We start from the raw sequence: 15,158 nt of genomic DNA on the forward strand, positions 1-15,158 counted from the left end.
TAGAAAATGTAAAATGAAAAAGTCCCAATGGTTTTAAAAGCTGTGAATATATTACAGCACTGGTATGAATTAATTGAAATGTAAATTTTCACGATGACAGAAATAAGTTCAAAGTCTCAGCAGTTCTCATCCTCTTTATTCTACCAACTTTACTGGCCATATTTAGGTTTTTTAAAGGAAATCTGTAGAGGTTCTAACTAGCTAAATATTATAATTAACAATTTTTTTCTCATTATTTTGTATTTTCAGGTAACATGCATTTGGAACAGGAATGAATACAGGTCAGGCAAAAAAATCTTTAATATCCCATCTAGGCAGTTTTTATGTAATTGAAAGTCTGATATCAATATGCCTATTTTCTCAATATAATACCTAAATAATACCTATTTTCTCAATAATGTATCTGATCCAGAGTCTGTTTATTTGGTTTCACAGTTATTGACTGTTGTTCATATTCAGTGTTTCTTTCACTTGCTAGCCACTTTGATTGCCAACAAAAGCAAGTCCCTTACTTTTTGGCCCTAATGATAGAAATCACAGCTCAAGATCTTACTATTCTTTTTTTTTTTCTTGTGATTGTTTATAGATTTCTGGTTTTAATTGTGTTCTGTATTATGTAAAATTCCAGTGATCACTGCCTGCAAGAAACCTAGAAAGTACTGCTTATTCTGAAGTTGCAAACATCACAAAAATCCTATGGGATTTTTTTGGCATAAACTTTGTCTTAAATTGATGATTTCTTAGGGAGCTATCAGAGGTAAATTCTAGGATATTTCCTTGAATTTGGGCTGTGTGAGTTCTGCCCACCCATATCAAAATTTGTTCTCTACTGAACTAATTTTGAGAAAGCGCCAAGAATCTGTATCTTCTTAGAGACCTTTAGAAATATTCAGTAAAAGAAGTCTTTAAAATTGAGAAACAATTTTCTTGGAAAAATATAATGGAATGATTTCCATTTTGCTTCTCAGGTATATTTTTAATTTCATTTTAATGTGAAGGCACAAAAAGAATATAGATAAACCAGTTTGCATTAATATAAATTATAAAATTTAAATTTATAAATTTAAAAAGGAATATATAAATTTATAAATTTAAAAAGGAAATATTAAATTTGGTTTTGCATAATGGAAACAGGAGCATTTTTGTCACACGTTGATACTAGCCACTTTATGGCCCCTGTATATTCCAAGTTATTTTCCTGCTGGTAAAATGGAAGTTCTGCCATAAGTATTTTTCTTTCATTTATGGAATTACAGATACTGAAGTATAATTTAACTGTGATAAATTATTATTATTATTGTTATCGCAGAGGTTCTTTGGAAGCTAAAGAAACACTAGTGTTCTATGTCAGTATTTAAAATAAACAGGAAACTTTAAGTCTACTTTAATGTATGTAAAATACAGTCATTACTTATAGATTGTGACATTTTAAGTGAGATGTTGTTTTCAGAATAAGAAATGTTTATAATCCATTATTTGTAGGATATGAGGTCCATGAGAAACTGCAGCAGTTTCTGTTGTGTTTGGTCAGGCTCCCTAGATCTTGGAAATCACTAGAAACTACTCCAGATATATTTCTAAGTAGTTGAAAGCAATAACTGTACCTAGATCTACATAAACTTTGCATAAACATAAAGCTTTAACTTTGAAATTTTCCAGTTAGAATGATTAATGAATTGCAAAAATGCCTTCAGGGAAAAGATGTCCTACATTAGAGGAGAGAGAGCCAGACAAGATGTCTGTTTAGCTTAAAGCACTACCTGTCTCCAAAGACAAGACACTTACTTTTCAACTAATATTCTACATGTCAAAACCATTGAAGTCTAGTAACTAACTGTAGCTAAATGAGGCTGTCAAATGATTTTTTAAAATTGTATTTTAAATAAAATTACATCTAATTTTGTGCGCATAAATCTGTGAAACTGCAACTTTTTGAAGCAATAATGGATTCTAATTTCTGAAAATTTATTATAAGGATCTTTTTTATCAGTCCATGAATATTTTTAATTTTCTCTGGTTCATTTTCATACAGGTACAGTTCTGTAAATAATAGAAAACCAGTAATAAATAATAATCCTCTACTAGTAATTGGTTTCCATTTACCATACAACTTTTTTGTTGTATTTCTAGATTGTTTCTACTTATTTGTAGAAACATTAATTGTATTTACTTATTCTTGTAATTACACAAATAACTTTGTGTTTTATTTAGAAATTATTTGGATTAACATATTTGTTTAGCACTTATTGCAGAATTACTGAGGCCAATTGCATTACTCTGAGGCCCAGTGGATTGCTTGGAAAAGTGCCAATATAAATAAACATCTTTTAAGTAAAATTTTTGGAATTTAATGAGATGAACTATCCTACTTTAATATTCTGGTCTGAATTCCTTAATGTCTTTCACAAGCTTCAGTTTCAAGACAATGAATTTTAGAAATGTTACAGTTATTTTAATTAATAAAACATAATGTTGTTCCTGAGAGAATAGTTTGTCTCTTAGGTATGCTTCTGAAATACCAACTAGTCATATGTGGCTTTAACATTAAGCAGAGCATTCAGTTAGCTGTGGAAGCTGTCTGAATGTTTAGTTCATGAACTGGTAGATGTTAACTTTTTTTTTTGTTTTAAAGTACAGCTTTTACTTTAAATTCATATCCTAATAGATGTATCTGCAAAAAATCCCAGTTTTAAAATAAAGATACTCATTACACAAGCCGTATATTAGGTTTTTGTTTTAAGAAAAGTTTGCTCCTAGCAAATATTTTCATATTTGGTGGTTTTGAAAGCTTTTAAACATTTTTTTTCTGCTAACATCAAAGAATATTTTTGTACTGTTTGTTAGGTGGATTATACCTTTAATTTGTGCAAAATAATAAGTGCAAAACATTTAAGAACACCTTTGTAGATATTATTATCCAAAGTGCTGTTGTGAAAGACTGTAGTACCTAATTTTGTGGGTACACTACAAAGATAAATTATTCTTAGTCTACAAATGACTGAGTGAATTAGAATTATTTCATCAAAAACAATTTCAAACCTGACCATGTAAATTACTTTAATTAATATTATAACTCAGAGATGCAATGGTCATTATTTTAATGCAAACAATAATTATCTAGACAATATTTCCTTTACAGGATTGTTTAGTATATTATTATAATAGAAGAATCATGGAGGTTTGAAAAAAATCTGTAAGATCATCAAGTCCAACTTTCAACCTAGCACCACCACCATGCTCATCACTAAACCTCATCCTCAAGTGTTATATCCACATTATTTTAACACTACCAAGGGATGGTGACTCTACCACTTCCCAGGGCAGTCCGGTCCAATGCTTTTAAACCCTTTCCAATTTTCTTTTTCCTAATATCTAATCTAAATCTCCCCTGGAAGAACTTGAGTCTGTTTACTTTCATCCTGCCACTTGTCACCTGGGAGAAGAGACTGACACCCTCTCACTCCAGCCTCCTTTTAGGTAGCTGTAGAGAGAGATAAAGTCCCTCCTGATCTTCCTTTTCTCCAGTCTAAGCAACCACAGCTGATAAACAAACCTCAGCTACTCCTTGTAAGATGTAAGGCAGAAGATTTGGTATCAATCATACTCTTTTTTCACTGGACAGTGATGGTTTTCATTGTGCAGGGATGATGTACAAGCACTGTTTTTAAGTTAGAGTTTTCAATTTTTCATTTTAGCTACCTGGAACATTTTAAAGGTTGTGGGTTTATTAATGGTCATGTAAACTTATTGATAGCTGGGAAAACAACATCATCACTGTACGGAGCCTTTTACTGGTGTTTTGCAAATAAAAAAGATGACCTTAATTATATTTGAGGGCTGAATACTAAACTAGTTTTTCTGACATGGTTAGACTGGTTCTTTGGGTACAAAATGCTGAGCAAGAATTTCTGTGTGAACTGTCATAATATTCAGAGAGGGAGCTGTTGGTGCTTTTTTCCTTCTTGTAGTTGAAACCAAATATGCAACTGCAAAATTAACAAAAGAAATTATTTTGTTCTTAAAATTTCAGCACTTAGGAATTACCATGCTTCCTTTAACTACCAGTTATAATGTCACATCTCTGCCTGTGAAAGCAATGACTTAACACTGCTGCTTTGAAATGTTTCCTTTTGGGACTATGGAATCCTTAGAGCTTTCTACAGACTGTTAAATTATAGTGTTGCTCTGAAGATGTGTTGCATCATTACACAGAATATAAAATGTGTATCTGGTCCATGCTCTCTAGAGTAGCTGCCTCTCTGGTTTGACATATTGTAGTCTTTTCTGTCACTGATGAGTGGCAGTTATGCAGGAACTCCTTTTCATAGACATTGTAAAATAAAATGTCTGTCTTTAAATTTATAGAGGCAAAAAAATAGCAGGGACAAGGGGAGTAATGTAAAGTCATGTAACAAAGAGACAATTGCAAAAGTGTGAAGATTTTTTTCTTCTGTAAATTTTCTTCTAAAGGAAGGATGCTAGCAAATGCTGTAAGGATAAGCTTTCCTTTAGACTGGAATTCTTTCCTTTTGAGAGAGACTTTGAAACTACATTGATTAGGAGATCAATTGGTAATTGATTAACAAGTACTGAGTACACTTAGATTCTGTTTGGGTTTAATTGTCCATTTTTTGTTTAATTTTTTTTTTTTTAGTTTTTTTATGGTGGTCAAAGGATGATTGTGGAATTAATGGCAATGAGGTTGGTTGAAATATCAACTGGTTTTAGTAATCTCTGAGCATAAATAGTGGGGGACCAAATTGCTGGGGTTTGCATGTTACAGTTCTTTTTTTTCTCAATTTCTTCAAGGGCTTTATTTGCTCTTTTAGGCTTCCACAGGTAAACCTAAAGTCTTTTATATTGCTTTGAAATGACTGTGTTACAATTTAGAAATCTAATTTTGTGATTAAATCATTGAGGAAGCAAAATATAGACCCCAGATGAAGAAATGTAAGTACTTCTGGGGGTTTGGGAAGATGTTGTTTATTTCTCCATTTCCATTGTATGCTTTTTTCATGTTTGTTTGACTGCTATATTTTTATCAAAATCACTATTAATCTTAGGATAATTTAATTAGGCTTTTTTTTTTAGTAGTGACTGGTATCCTGAGAGGGTTGATAATTATGGATTAGAATTTGTATGCTCTTTAAAAATGCTGCATTAAAAAAGGACCAGTGGGGATTTTGAACAAGCTGTCACTTAGGCAGATGGATCCACTAAGTAAGAAAATAACACAAGTTAAGTGAAGAAAAAAGGTAATCATAATGTTTCTGAACTCTTGGAGTTTTGTGGGTTTTGTTTTGCTTGTGAGCATTTCTTGATGGTTTTTTTTTCCTCCTCCTACTTTTCTTAATCATATGTTAACTGCTGAGCCAATTCTGAAATAATCTGTGTAAATACAAGAGGGACTCTTATAAGGAAACAGTGGTGACTCTACAGAAAACTAACACAGCTGTGGTGTAGAATTTTTTTCACTGTGTATCAAAAAAAACAAGTATAAAATTTCTTGGATCTGCTGACTTCTAACTCCTATCCTTTAATTAAGATTTTTATTTGTCTTGAAACTACAAAAATATAATTATTTATCAATGTTATGGTCTCTGCCAGTCTTTTTAAACCTAGTCTGCTTGAGCTTTTCCTCTAGTCAATGAAAACCAGGTCCTTTATAGTGTTAAAGGTAAACACCTATTCGGAATTGCCTGTTATTTGTGATCCACCAGTGGATGGTAAAGATGGGGATAAGCAGCCACAGCACCCCACTGCAACAAAACCCTCTTCAACTCTTCCTGTTCTATTCACACCTAAAAGAAAAAGTGCTATTTCTGGAAAATTAAAATGGTCCTTTTTTGGGCTAAAATATAGTATATGAGGAACATGATGGAGTGGAGAAAATCTGTTGACAACATCTGACTGCAGAAAATAATGAAGTGAAATTTCTGCTAAGCAAAGTAGTTTTCAAGATACTCAGTATAGGTGTGCTGATCCTCCTCAATGTGTTCAGTGGTCTGGAGTCTTTTGTCACAAAGGTAATTGAGGAACTTGCCTATTTGTATTGTAACAAAGCAGTGACACGTTGAATATATTTAAATAGCTTTTCCAGTGCGGGAGGCTCCCTCATAGGGGAGAGACTTCTGATGAGGATACTAAAAGGAAGATAGGCTTAGTTATGTGTAAAAGAGTATCAGAAGGGAGTAGTCTTTCCAAGGAGGAAAAAAGTCAATTTAGGCTTATAAAAATTTACCAAGAGTTGACTGTGCTAATCATTCAGTGGACATTCTCAGCTGAGGTATGACACAAATGGCCCTGAGTAGTAGTAGGGATAATGATTAGTGGTAAGAAAGTGGTTGGATTGAGAAATGAGTGATACCTCCTCAGAAAAGAGAGATAATAACTGAAATTTGTCACAAACTGAAATCTGTTTTTAAATTCTCTCTGGCTGAATGGTTAATAAGCCATCAATAATGGTTGTTGGATTTATGGACTGTTGTCCATAAAGAGGTGAATTCCAGGAAGAGACTATAGACTCTCAGGCAGCACTACATTTACTGTTTTTGGAACATCTGAGAGGCAAAAGGATTGTGGATTGTAAGGACTTTAGGGTAAGAAGAGTAAGAACTGTGAAATTAGAAAATGAACAGGAAGAGGAAAAAAAGATAAATTTTTTATCGTCTCCCCTTTATTCTACTGTGCAATAAAAGACTTTATGTTCTTCTGTTTTGTTACTACTACAATAAATAGTAACTGCAGTCATTAAGAGATCTGTTACTTTTCTAGGAGCTCTAGGATCTTTTAAGTGACTCTTGGTGGTTTGCGCTTTTGATATCAGATGGAGTTTTTATTCTAAACTTGAACTTCATTTCCTTGCCTTGTTCTTCTTTTTGGAGGTATTCACTTTGTCAAAAATGCTCACTGTCTTCTGATTGTTTTCTTACTGCAAGCAAGGCTTTTAATTTATTTCCATATTTCTTGTATATAATATTATACTGAACCACTTAGAAGTACTGCAAAAAGATCTGTTGACTTAATTTTCCAGTCTCTCTAGGAATTCAACTTAAATGATACTTTCTTGAGCCTATAAGACTTTTTTTTTTCTCCAATTAAAATTACAATCCTTTTGTCTCAGTATTTTTTTCTTTCTTTTGATCTTTTTGTTATACATTTTAATAATATATAAGTAAAATGGATGGTAAGATAATGTAAATATTGAAACTTTCTTTTAGATCTTTATGTTAAATTGAGAGCTCACATGTGAAATACGTTTTGAATGTACTTTGATACTGTAGTAGTCATAGACAATAGAATAAATTCTGGACTTAAACCCAGCACTCTTAGAGATTTCATTAGGTCTAATTATAACTAATTTATTTAAATTCCCCGTGAGAATAACTTAATAGTCTAAAATGCATTCTATTGTACTTACTTAATTACTTTTTAGTAAAAATAAGCAACTGAAGGCCTACAAAGACTACCAAACAAAGACATCAGTGACTGAGACTTTCTAAAATCATTAGTTGAAATCTTGACTTTTGCACTTATGAGTTTGTTGGTTTAGCATATTTTAGAGCTGTATGTGTGCTATTTCCCCTCAGAAAATGAGCTGATACACCAGTCTAAGTTGTCTGTGTTTAGCAAAGCCATGCTGGTGGTATTTCTGGAAGGAGATTCTACAAAGTTTTATTCATTGTCAACTTAGCAAAGTCAATGAAGCCGCTGAACTTGGAACATGCAAAAGTTACTACTGCTGCAACAGCCACACCCATCAATATGACTTTTCTGGTGAAAATTGAGAAGACATTTTTTTCTCCACGACATTATTTTGCTAGAGAAAGATTAATAGGTCTGTTAGTGTAACAGTTCTTGGTCATAATGAGGATTTGTGTCATATTTGTCTAATACCCTCTGCTCACCACACTCCCTCACAACCCCCACCAAAAAAAATAAAGGAATTGTAGTGACTTTTCATGCAGTGAAAAGTACCTTTCTTGAGAGTTTTGAATATATTACTCAAAAGGTGTTACAACCTTTCCACACTGAAAAGGATAGTTATTTTCATGTGGTCTTTAGTTGCAACTGTGTTGAAGAAAACTGCATTAAAGTTGTGTGGGGCTTTATTGCTTTAATTTTTTTTGAAGAAATGGCTAGAACTGTTATTCTTCCTAATTCTCTATAGTTGCCACATGAATGAGTCTAAGAAATGTTTTCCAAGAAAAATAGAATAAAATAGTGTCTGTAGTCCAATGCACAGTTCTTGCTTGAAAAGTCTCTTTTCACAATAAAGCTCAATACCAGTAAAAATCTGTTCAGAATTTTAGGTATAGCAAGACTTTCTCAGCTGCACTTAGCCAAAAGCAAGAGTATCAGCCTACAAAATGTTAATTCTATGAGCACTGTCTTGGTTTTTCCTTTTGTTCCAATGACCTGCAATTCTAACAACAAATATTTTTTTGTAAAGTCTCTGGGCAGTATTCCTAAGACCACACCTCTGTTTCTACTTTCTTTTTACAAAAATGAGGATTAAAAACTTCTCAAAAATATTCCAAAGAAAGATGCAAATATGACCAAGATTTATAAGAAGCAAAAAAGAAAAGGGATGAAGTGCCCCATGTTTCACACTCAGGAGGATGCTTTGCTTACCTAAGGTATGGAAAGTTGGCACCCAGTATTTAAAGGAAATTGTTTGAAAAAATGGAAAATTCAAACTGGCAAATTTGGAGTGAAACTGCATGATAATGCAGCTAAAATTACAATAGGGCTTCTTTGCTGAAAAGATTGAATCGATGGTAAGAACTAGGACTGTAATTCATGCTGTGCATTCAAATTTAAGACCTATTTTATTAAGTATAGTACAGTTGTGTGGGTGAGAAAAGGAAGACAGGAATTGCATCTAAATAACTATGGTCAGATTCTATAAAATTCTGCCAATCTTTCTCTGAACAGGCAATAGCATTTTCAGCTAATGAAATAGGAAGCATGTTAATTAAGTTCACTTTACGCTTCTTTTAAAAAAATATGGAAATTGTCCTTTATCTATAGCAATAGAACAAAATGATTTTTTTTTTTACATGTCAAATATAGCTGGAGCCAGGTACTTTAAAAATGGCTGCAATATTCAGCAGTAGATTGTCAGACTGACTTCTCTTTCTGGGTTTTTTTGCTTCATACTATCTGCAGGTAATAAAGCAGACAGTGAGTTATCTAGTTTTAGTACTCTTTCATTGCAAAAAAATAGATGTCTCCTTGGCATGTTTGATAGTAGTGTTCCCTGAAATATTTAAACAAAAAGGTCAAAACTATACACTTGAATCTTGTGGCATTTTAATATTCTTTTTTTTTTGTTGTTGTTTTTTTTTTTTTTTTGTCATCATGTGTTGCCATGCATTCATTTGTATAAATTAGGGAGGGTGTTAGAAATGAGTAACCACAAAGCCAAGAGGTGTCTTGTCATCTTTAAAATGTGCTTTAAGCTTTTCAGGTCAAAGGGTGTGCTCTTCTCTCTAATTTTAATGATTATACACCATAAATAAAAGAAATAGATAACATGTTTCCAGGATTTCTGCAGTTCCCTTTCCTTCTCCACTTTGTTCAGCTGATAATGGTGTGTGTGTTTCCTGCTGCTAAAGCTGTTGAGTTTGTCTCTATTATTGTCCATGTGTGTGATTTTTGAATTCCTAATGAGAAGAAAGGCCAGCTGAGGTTTGATTACAGGAAAATTTCTTGGAATATTTGGATCCTGCTTTAGAACTGAAGGAACCACACCTATCTTGGGTGAATACTTGAGCCCTAGATCTCCTAGAATAAAGACTTCAGTCTTGTTTTGATTTTGCATATCACAGGACAAGGTTCTTAACTCTTGAGGAGTGATTTAAAAAACAGTTCCAGGACAGAGCAAGGGCCTTTCCAGCAGGCTATCAAGGTACAATATTTAAGGTAGGTGGAACATCACTTTAATATTTTTTATCAGTTAAGAATATGTTTCTTATCAGGAGCAAAGCATATTTTGTCTTTAAAAGCTAAATAAAAGCATTTCAGTGTATTTGCCCATAACACAAGTGTTTGGTGACCTACCAGCATAAGATGTAGCCATCCTATGTGCTCTTTAGGTAGTTCTGCTAATAAATAAAGGCTTGCATAAGAGCACATTGCACTGTGTTCTTATGTATATTGTAAGAATGATAGGGAAGACTGATCTCTGGTACTTTGTAATACTCTGAATGTGTCCCCTATTGGTACAATTTCTGAACACATTCCATAGTAATATCTCTGTGCCTAAGAGAGCAGGTGAGTTTATTGACCCACTGTGGCTGTTCTGTAGGACTATACCAGGCAAAGAGAGGCAGATAACCTGAAGAAGTTTCAGGTGTCATTGCAGGGATTCTGGGGAGAAAAGAAATGGTAGTAAAAGATCAACTCTCCTCTTAGATGTAACAAATGCCCTGTATGAATAGAAGTCCTAAGAGCATCTCCTCTTTGGGAGGTGTAGGACTGGTGTTGGTTGGTTTATTTTCTTTGTCAGATGTTAGCACTTCCGCTAGTTCAGGTGTCATGTTTTATTACTTGTAATGCTGTCTTCTCTGTGGTCTCTTTTCATTGACATGAGATCTAACAGTAAAGCAATTGACACTTTTGTGCTTTTCCAACTTGTGTATCACTGGCTGGTTGTAGATGTTCTTTTTGAGTGACAGACATACTTTCTTCGTATTTCCTGCTTCTGCTGTCATTCCTCTTTGTACTGTTTTCAGTTGCAGAGAAGCAGAGCATCATTTTCATGAAGTAATAGCACTTTCCTACATCTCAGATTGATTTTTGTCCGTGTTGGCACGTGTCTGAAAGTTCCCAGCATCATCAATGCCAGTTTTTAACATCACAGGCATACTTTTTCACTTTCATCTTGAAGAAAATATCAATAGGTGAAACCAAGTTCTTCATTGATGCTATTCCATAATGTGAATTGCTAAATACAACTCTGATCATTGCTCTGTCAAGTTACATTTTTTGTTCAAAACAATTCTTCAGTGTGAGCTCAGCTATGGCTAAGTGACTAGTTAAAACACCTGCAGTAACATGAATGCCTGTATCCAATAATGAGTGAGTCTAGCTAATTTGTGTTATGACTTCTTAGGGATAGATTACTGATTACCATGGAGCAGCTAACCCTTGAAGGACATTCTTTCCCATGCGGTCAGCATTTTTACATAGTTGTAATTTCGTGCTTTATGGAAAAATATCTTGGTATACTACTGGTCTGTCACATGAGTATTTTGAAAGATTATGAACCAAGCATTATTCTGTTTTAGACAAAATCAACCTGAACTGTAATGTGACTGAGATCACTTTTAGAGCAAACTTTTTCTATCTATTAAACTAGAGTTACAGTGACCAGAAAGATAGTTTGCAGACTTTAATTCCATGCCTTAATGGAATTCAGGTAGTCCTCACCATTCTACAGCACGTGGGTGGTGTTCAAAGAGAACGGGACACCGGGATTTATGGTGATGAAGGCATAAAATTGGGATATTTTCTGCCAGACTGCCTCTCCAGGACCCACTGCATTTTGGGGCTGATAGGATACAAGGAAACAATGATTTTAGGTTCTAGTCATCCAGGATTGTTTATGCCATTTAGGTCAAATATTTTCAGATCAAATAAGTCAGCAGCATAGATTTCAATCTGTGATGTAGACGAAGAAAAGATAGCTATGATGATGGTGTTTGTTTTGAGGTTGCTTTTTTTTTTTTTTTTTTTTTTTTTTTTTAGTTTGGTTTCATTGTGACCAGTTAGCAAATTTCCAGTAACCTTTTATCTGTGTGGCCATTCTGACTTGTTTATTGCTTCATTTTTGAAATGCAAGAGTTGGGGTTATTCAGCCTGGAGAAGGTTCCAGGGAGACCTTACCAAAGCCTTCTAGTGCTTACAGGTGACAAGGCTTTGTAGTCTTGAAGAACTTTTTGTGAGGGTATGCAATAATAGGACTGTGAGGAATGGCTTTCAACTGAGAGAAGGTTTTTAGATTACATAGTAGGAATAGATTTTTTACTACAAGGCTGGTAAGTCACTGGAACAGCTGCCCAGAGAATAATGGGGATGCCACATCCCTCAAAGTGTTCAAGACCAGGTTGGATTGGGCATCCTGGTCAACGGAAGGAGGCCCTGTCTGTTGAGAGGGATTTGAACTAGTTGATTTTTAAGATCCCTTTTAAAACAAATAATTCCACAATTCTGTGACTTCAGTAGCAAATTCATTATTTAAGACCTATATTGTCAAGTAGATTGTGACATTTGTTTCCTTGTAGTCAGTTGCAAATATTCTCTTAATAGAGATTTTTATTTAATTAAATAAGTGGGATTTTGACATAATCTGAGAGAATCCTAAGTTTCTGATTACTATCAGAGGAAATTCAGACTTGACATTAGGAAGCATTTCCTTACCAAGAGGTAAGGCAAGTATTTTAACAGGCTTCCTAAAAAGCGTTGGTACCCCAGTCCTGACAGCGTTATAGAGGCATTTGGACAATTCCCTCAATAACAACTTAAACTTTTTCTGTTTGCTGAAGCAGGCAAGCAGCTGAACCAGATATCATTAGAGGTCTGTTCCAGCTGAAATATTCTATTTATGCAGTGCTTGGGGGATTCTCACTTTCAGCTAGATTTTTAGATCTAGCCTTTATTTTTTTTTTCTATATCAGCCACTTTTTCTTTCAGCTTTTTTTGCTCAAAAAATTCACCACAAGATATATTCATGAATCACCTCTGTATATGGTAGCAGTATCAGGAGCAGAAATATTGACTTAGCACCACTGGTTTAGCCTTTCTTTTTCTTTACATTTTTTTCCTTTTTTCTTTTTCTTTTCCCATAAAAGCCTTTAAAGAGACTTATGATCTTACTGAAGTAATTTATCCTATGTGCTTAGTCTTGTCATGATCCTTTTGATTCTATCCTTAGAAGTTTCTTTCAAATGCATTCTTATGTTGTTATTATTCATTCCTAGTTGGTCTGCATATTCTGAACAAAAACACTTGGACAGAACACCCAGCCTTGTAAAGTGTGATGCAAGGCATGAATTTATAGCAAGAGAAACAAAAGAGAAGAAAAAAACCCACAGCTTTTAATTTATCTCACATGGTACAGTAAGTGTGTCAAAGAAAAATGAAGTTTTGTTTTCCTTTTTGTCAAATAAATTCCTTGAGAGAACCCAGGGACTCAATTTGAATGAGGTTTGTTTACAGCTTAGCACAATAGTAATTTTGAAGGAAACTTTGTATCGATAGGTATTTATGAGAGAAAAAGATTGGTTTGGCACTTAATAGGTCACTATCTTAAAAAGATGGGAAGAAAGAAGTGGGAGTTACTACAAGAGAGGTAAGGTATCTTATTTTTTTTACTGTCAAGAGATACTAATGAGCCAGCAGCTGAGGTACCCTCCTGTCATGTTTGGGGTTTTGTTGAGGTTTCTTATTATGCTTTGGAGAGATTTCTATCTGTGCAACAGATTTCCTGCACCTGCAAAAAGAAAATAGAATGTGCTAAGAAAGCTGTCAGCACTTCTGTCTGCAATGGGTTTCATGCTAAATTGTAATTTCTTTTAGTATTTGTAATGGAACTGTGGACCATTAATGTGCTTGGAAGGGAGCTCTAAAGGTCAAATTTCATCCTCTGTTCTGATCAGTTACAAGTCCAGTGGAGTTCTGGAGTGTTTCCTCCTTTAGATGAAATTTGGTCCAAAGTATGACGGAAGATGATTTTGAATGTCATATAACCAATAGCTGAGACTCAATCTTTTCTGATTAAAACAGAAAAACATAGGTTTGATTTTCATCAAAGCCTACTACAATGTATTTCACTCTAGATCAATTCAGACCAGCAAGAATGCCAAATAACATGAAAGCCACAAAATATCTGTCAAGTAAAGTGACAAAGAAAAGCAGAGAACCTGTTTTTCAAAAGGTGAGTTTATTGGCTGTGGACATGGTATCTGAATAAAAGCATAGAAATGCTTATATGGGAGCACATTTCCCCAGGATTCTGTCTTAAGTCATGCTGTATGCTTGAACAGCGAAACTTTTTGAGCCTGTTTGTCTTGCATTTACTTCAGCCTACCCTTTTCTTCTGACTAAACTTTCCAAGTGCTGTGACAATAGAATAGGTAACAGTGTTCAAGTAATATTTGGAATTCTTAAAATAAATTTCAGTTTTCCCAGATCAAAGTTGTGCCTAAATACTTTGATAAACCACATTATTTTACCTAATGTTAAGTTGAAAGGCAAAGAAACAAAGGGTAAAATTTAAATTGAGTAGAGATCCATAAAGAAAGCCGAAGGGTGCTCAGTCTTGGGAATATGTAGTTGTACATAGATTGATGAGAACTCACACAGTTATAATGATTAGGAGGCAGGAAAGTCTAACACAAGAGCAGACATCATTGCTGTATTCAGTCAAAGGGTATCAAGCTCCAAATGTAAGTCAGTGTGCCTCAATTATTTAGTGAGGTCAAAATGAGTGTTTCTAGCACTCCTTAGCTTTCCTGTCAGATGTTGTTTCTAGGTTTTTCCAGATTAACTTTTGTTACTTTAAGCATTGTAAATGGAACATTTCTTATTTACTATGATCTAAAATATCTAAACAATATTGCTTTATCCATACATGTGTCTGCATTTTCAGTGTACATTTGACTTCAGAAGACATTGCTGTCTTATAGTGAATATTTTGTGTGTCATTTGCATAGAAATTTTTATGGGTCCTGTTTAATACACACTACAGGAGAAAATACGTGCAGTTAACCAAAATAAATTTGGATTTATTGTCCTTTTTTTTTTAATATATAAATGGATGTTAATTGGTCATTAGACTTCTGTCCTTTAAAATGCCATGTTAGATGTTGCAGAAAAAATACAGGCTATGGAACTGCCTGTACTTGCTTCTTCATTTTAGGTGACAGGTCCAGGTTATTGTAGAAGCATGTTTCTGGTATTTAGCATATAAGCCCTGAATTTACAAGTAGTAATATATATATGTATATATGTGTGTGTGTGTATATATATACCCGTGTGTGTATATATACAAATGTATGTATGGCTGGGGATATAGGGAATGAATTATCCTTAAATGCAAAGGTTGGAAGCCATCCTGATTATCATAATGAGTACGAGCAAATAAAAGCAGT

General features: G+C 33.9%; 1 protein-coding gene across 1 annotated transcript in view; it reads left to right on the forward strand.

Moving 5' to 3' along the window:
- SGCZ (sarcoglycan zeta) overlaps positions 1-15,158 on the forward strand; it is a 386,465-nt gene that overhangs the window by 159,848 nt on the left and 211,459 nt on the right. Inside the window, exon 2 of the mRNA XM_041402877.1 lies at positions 250-281. The gene's annotated coding sequence lies outside the window, so the exon portion shown is untranslated. The remainder of the gene's footprint in view (positions 1-249; positions 282-15,158) is intronic.

The sequence above is a fragment of the Onychostruthus taczanowskii genome, unplaced genomic scaffold (assembly GCF_017590055.1).
Source record: "Onychostruthus taczanowskii isolate IOZ18803 unplaced genomic scaffold, ASM1759005v1 scaffold2, whole genome shotgun sequence".
Classification (NCBI taxonomy): domain Eukaryota; kingdom Metazoa; phylum Chordata; class Aves; order Passeriformes; family Passeridae; genus Onychostruthus; species Onychostruthus taczanowskii.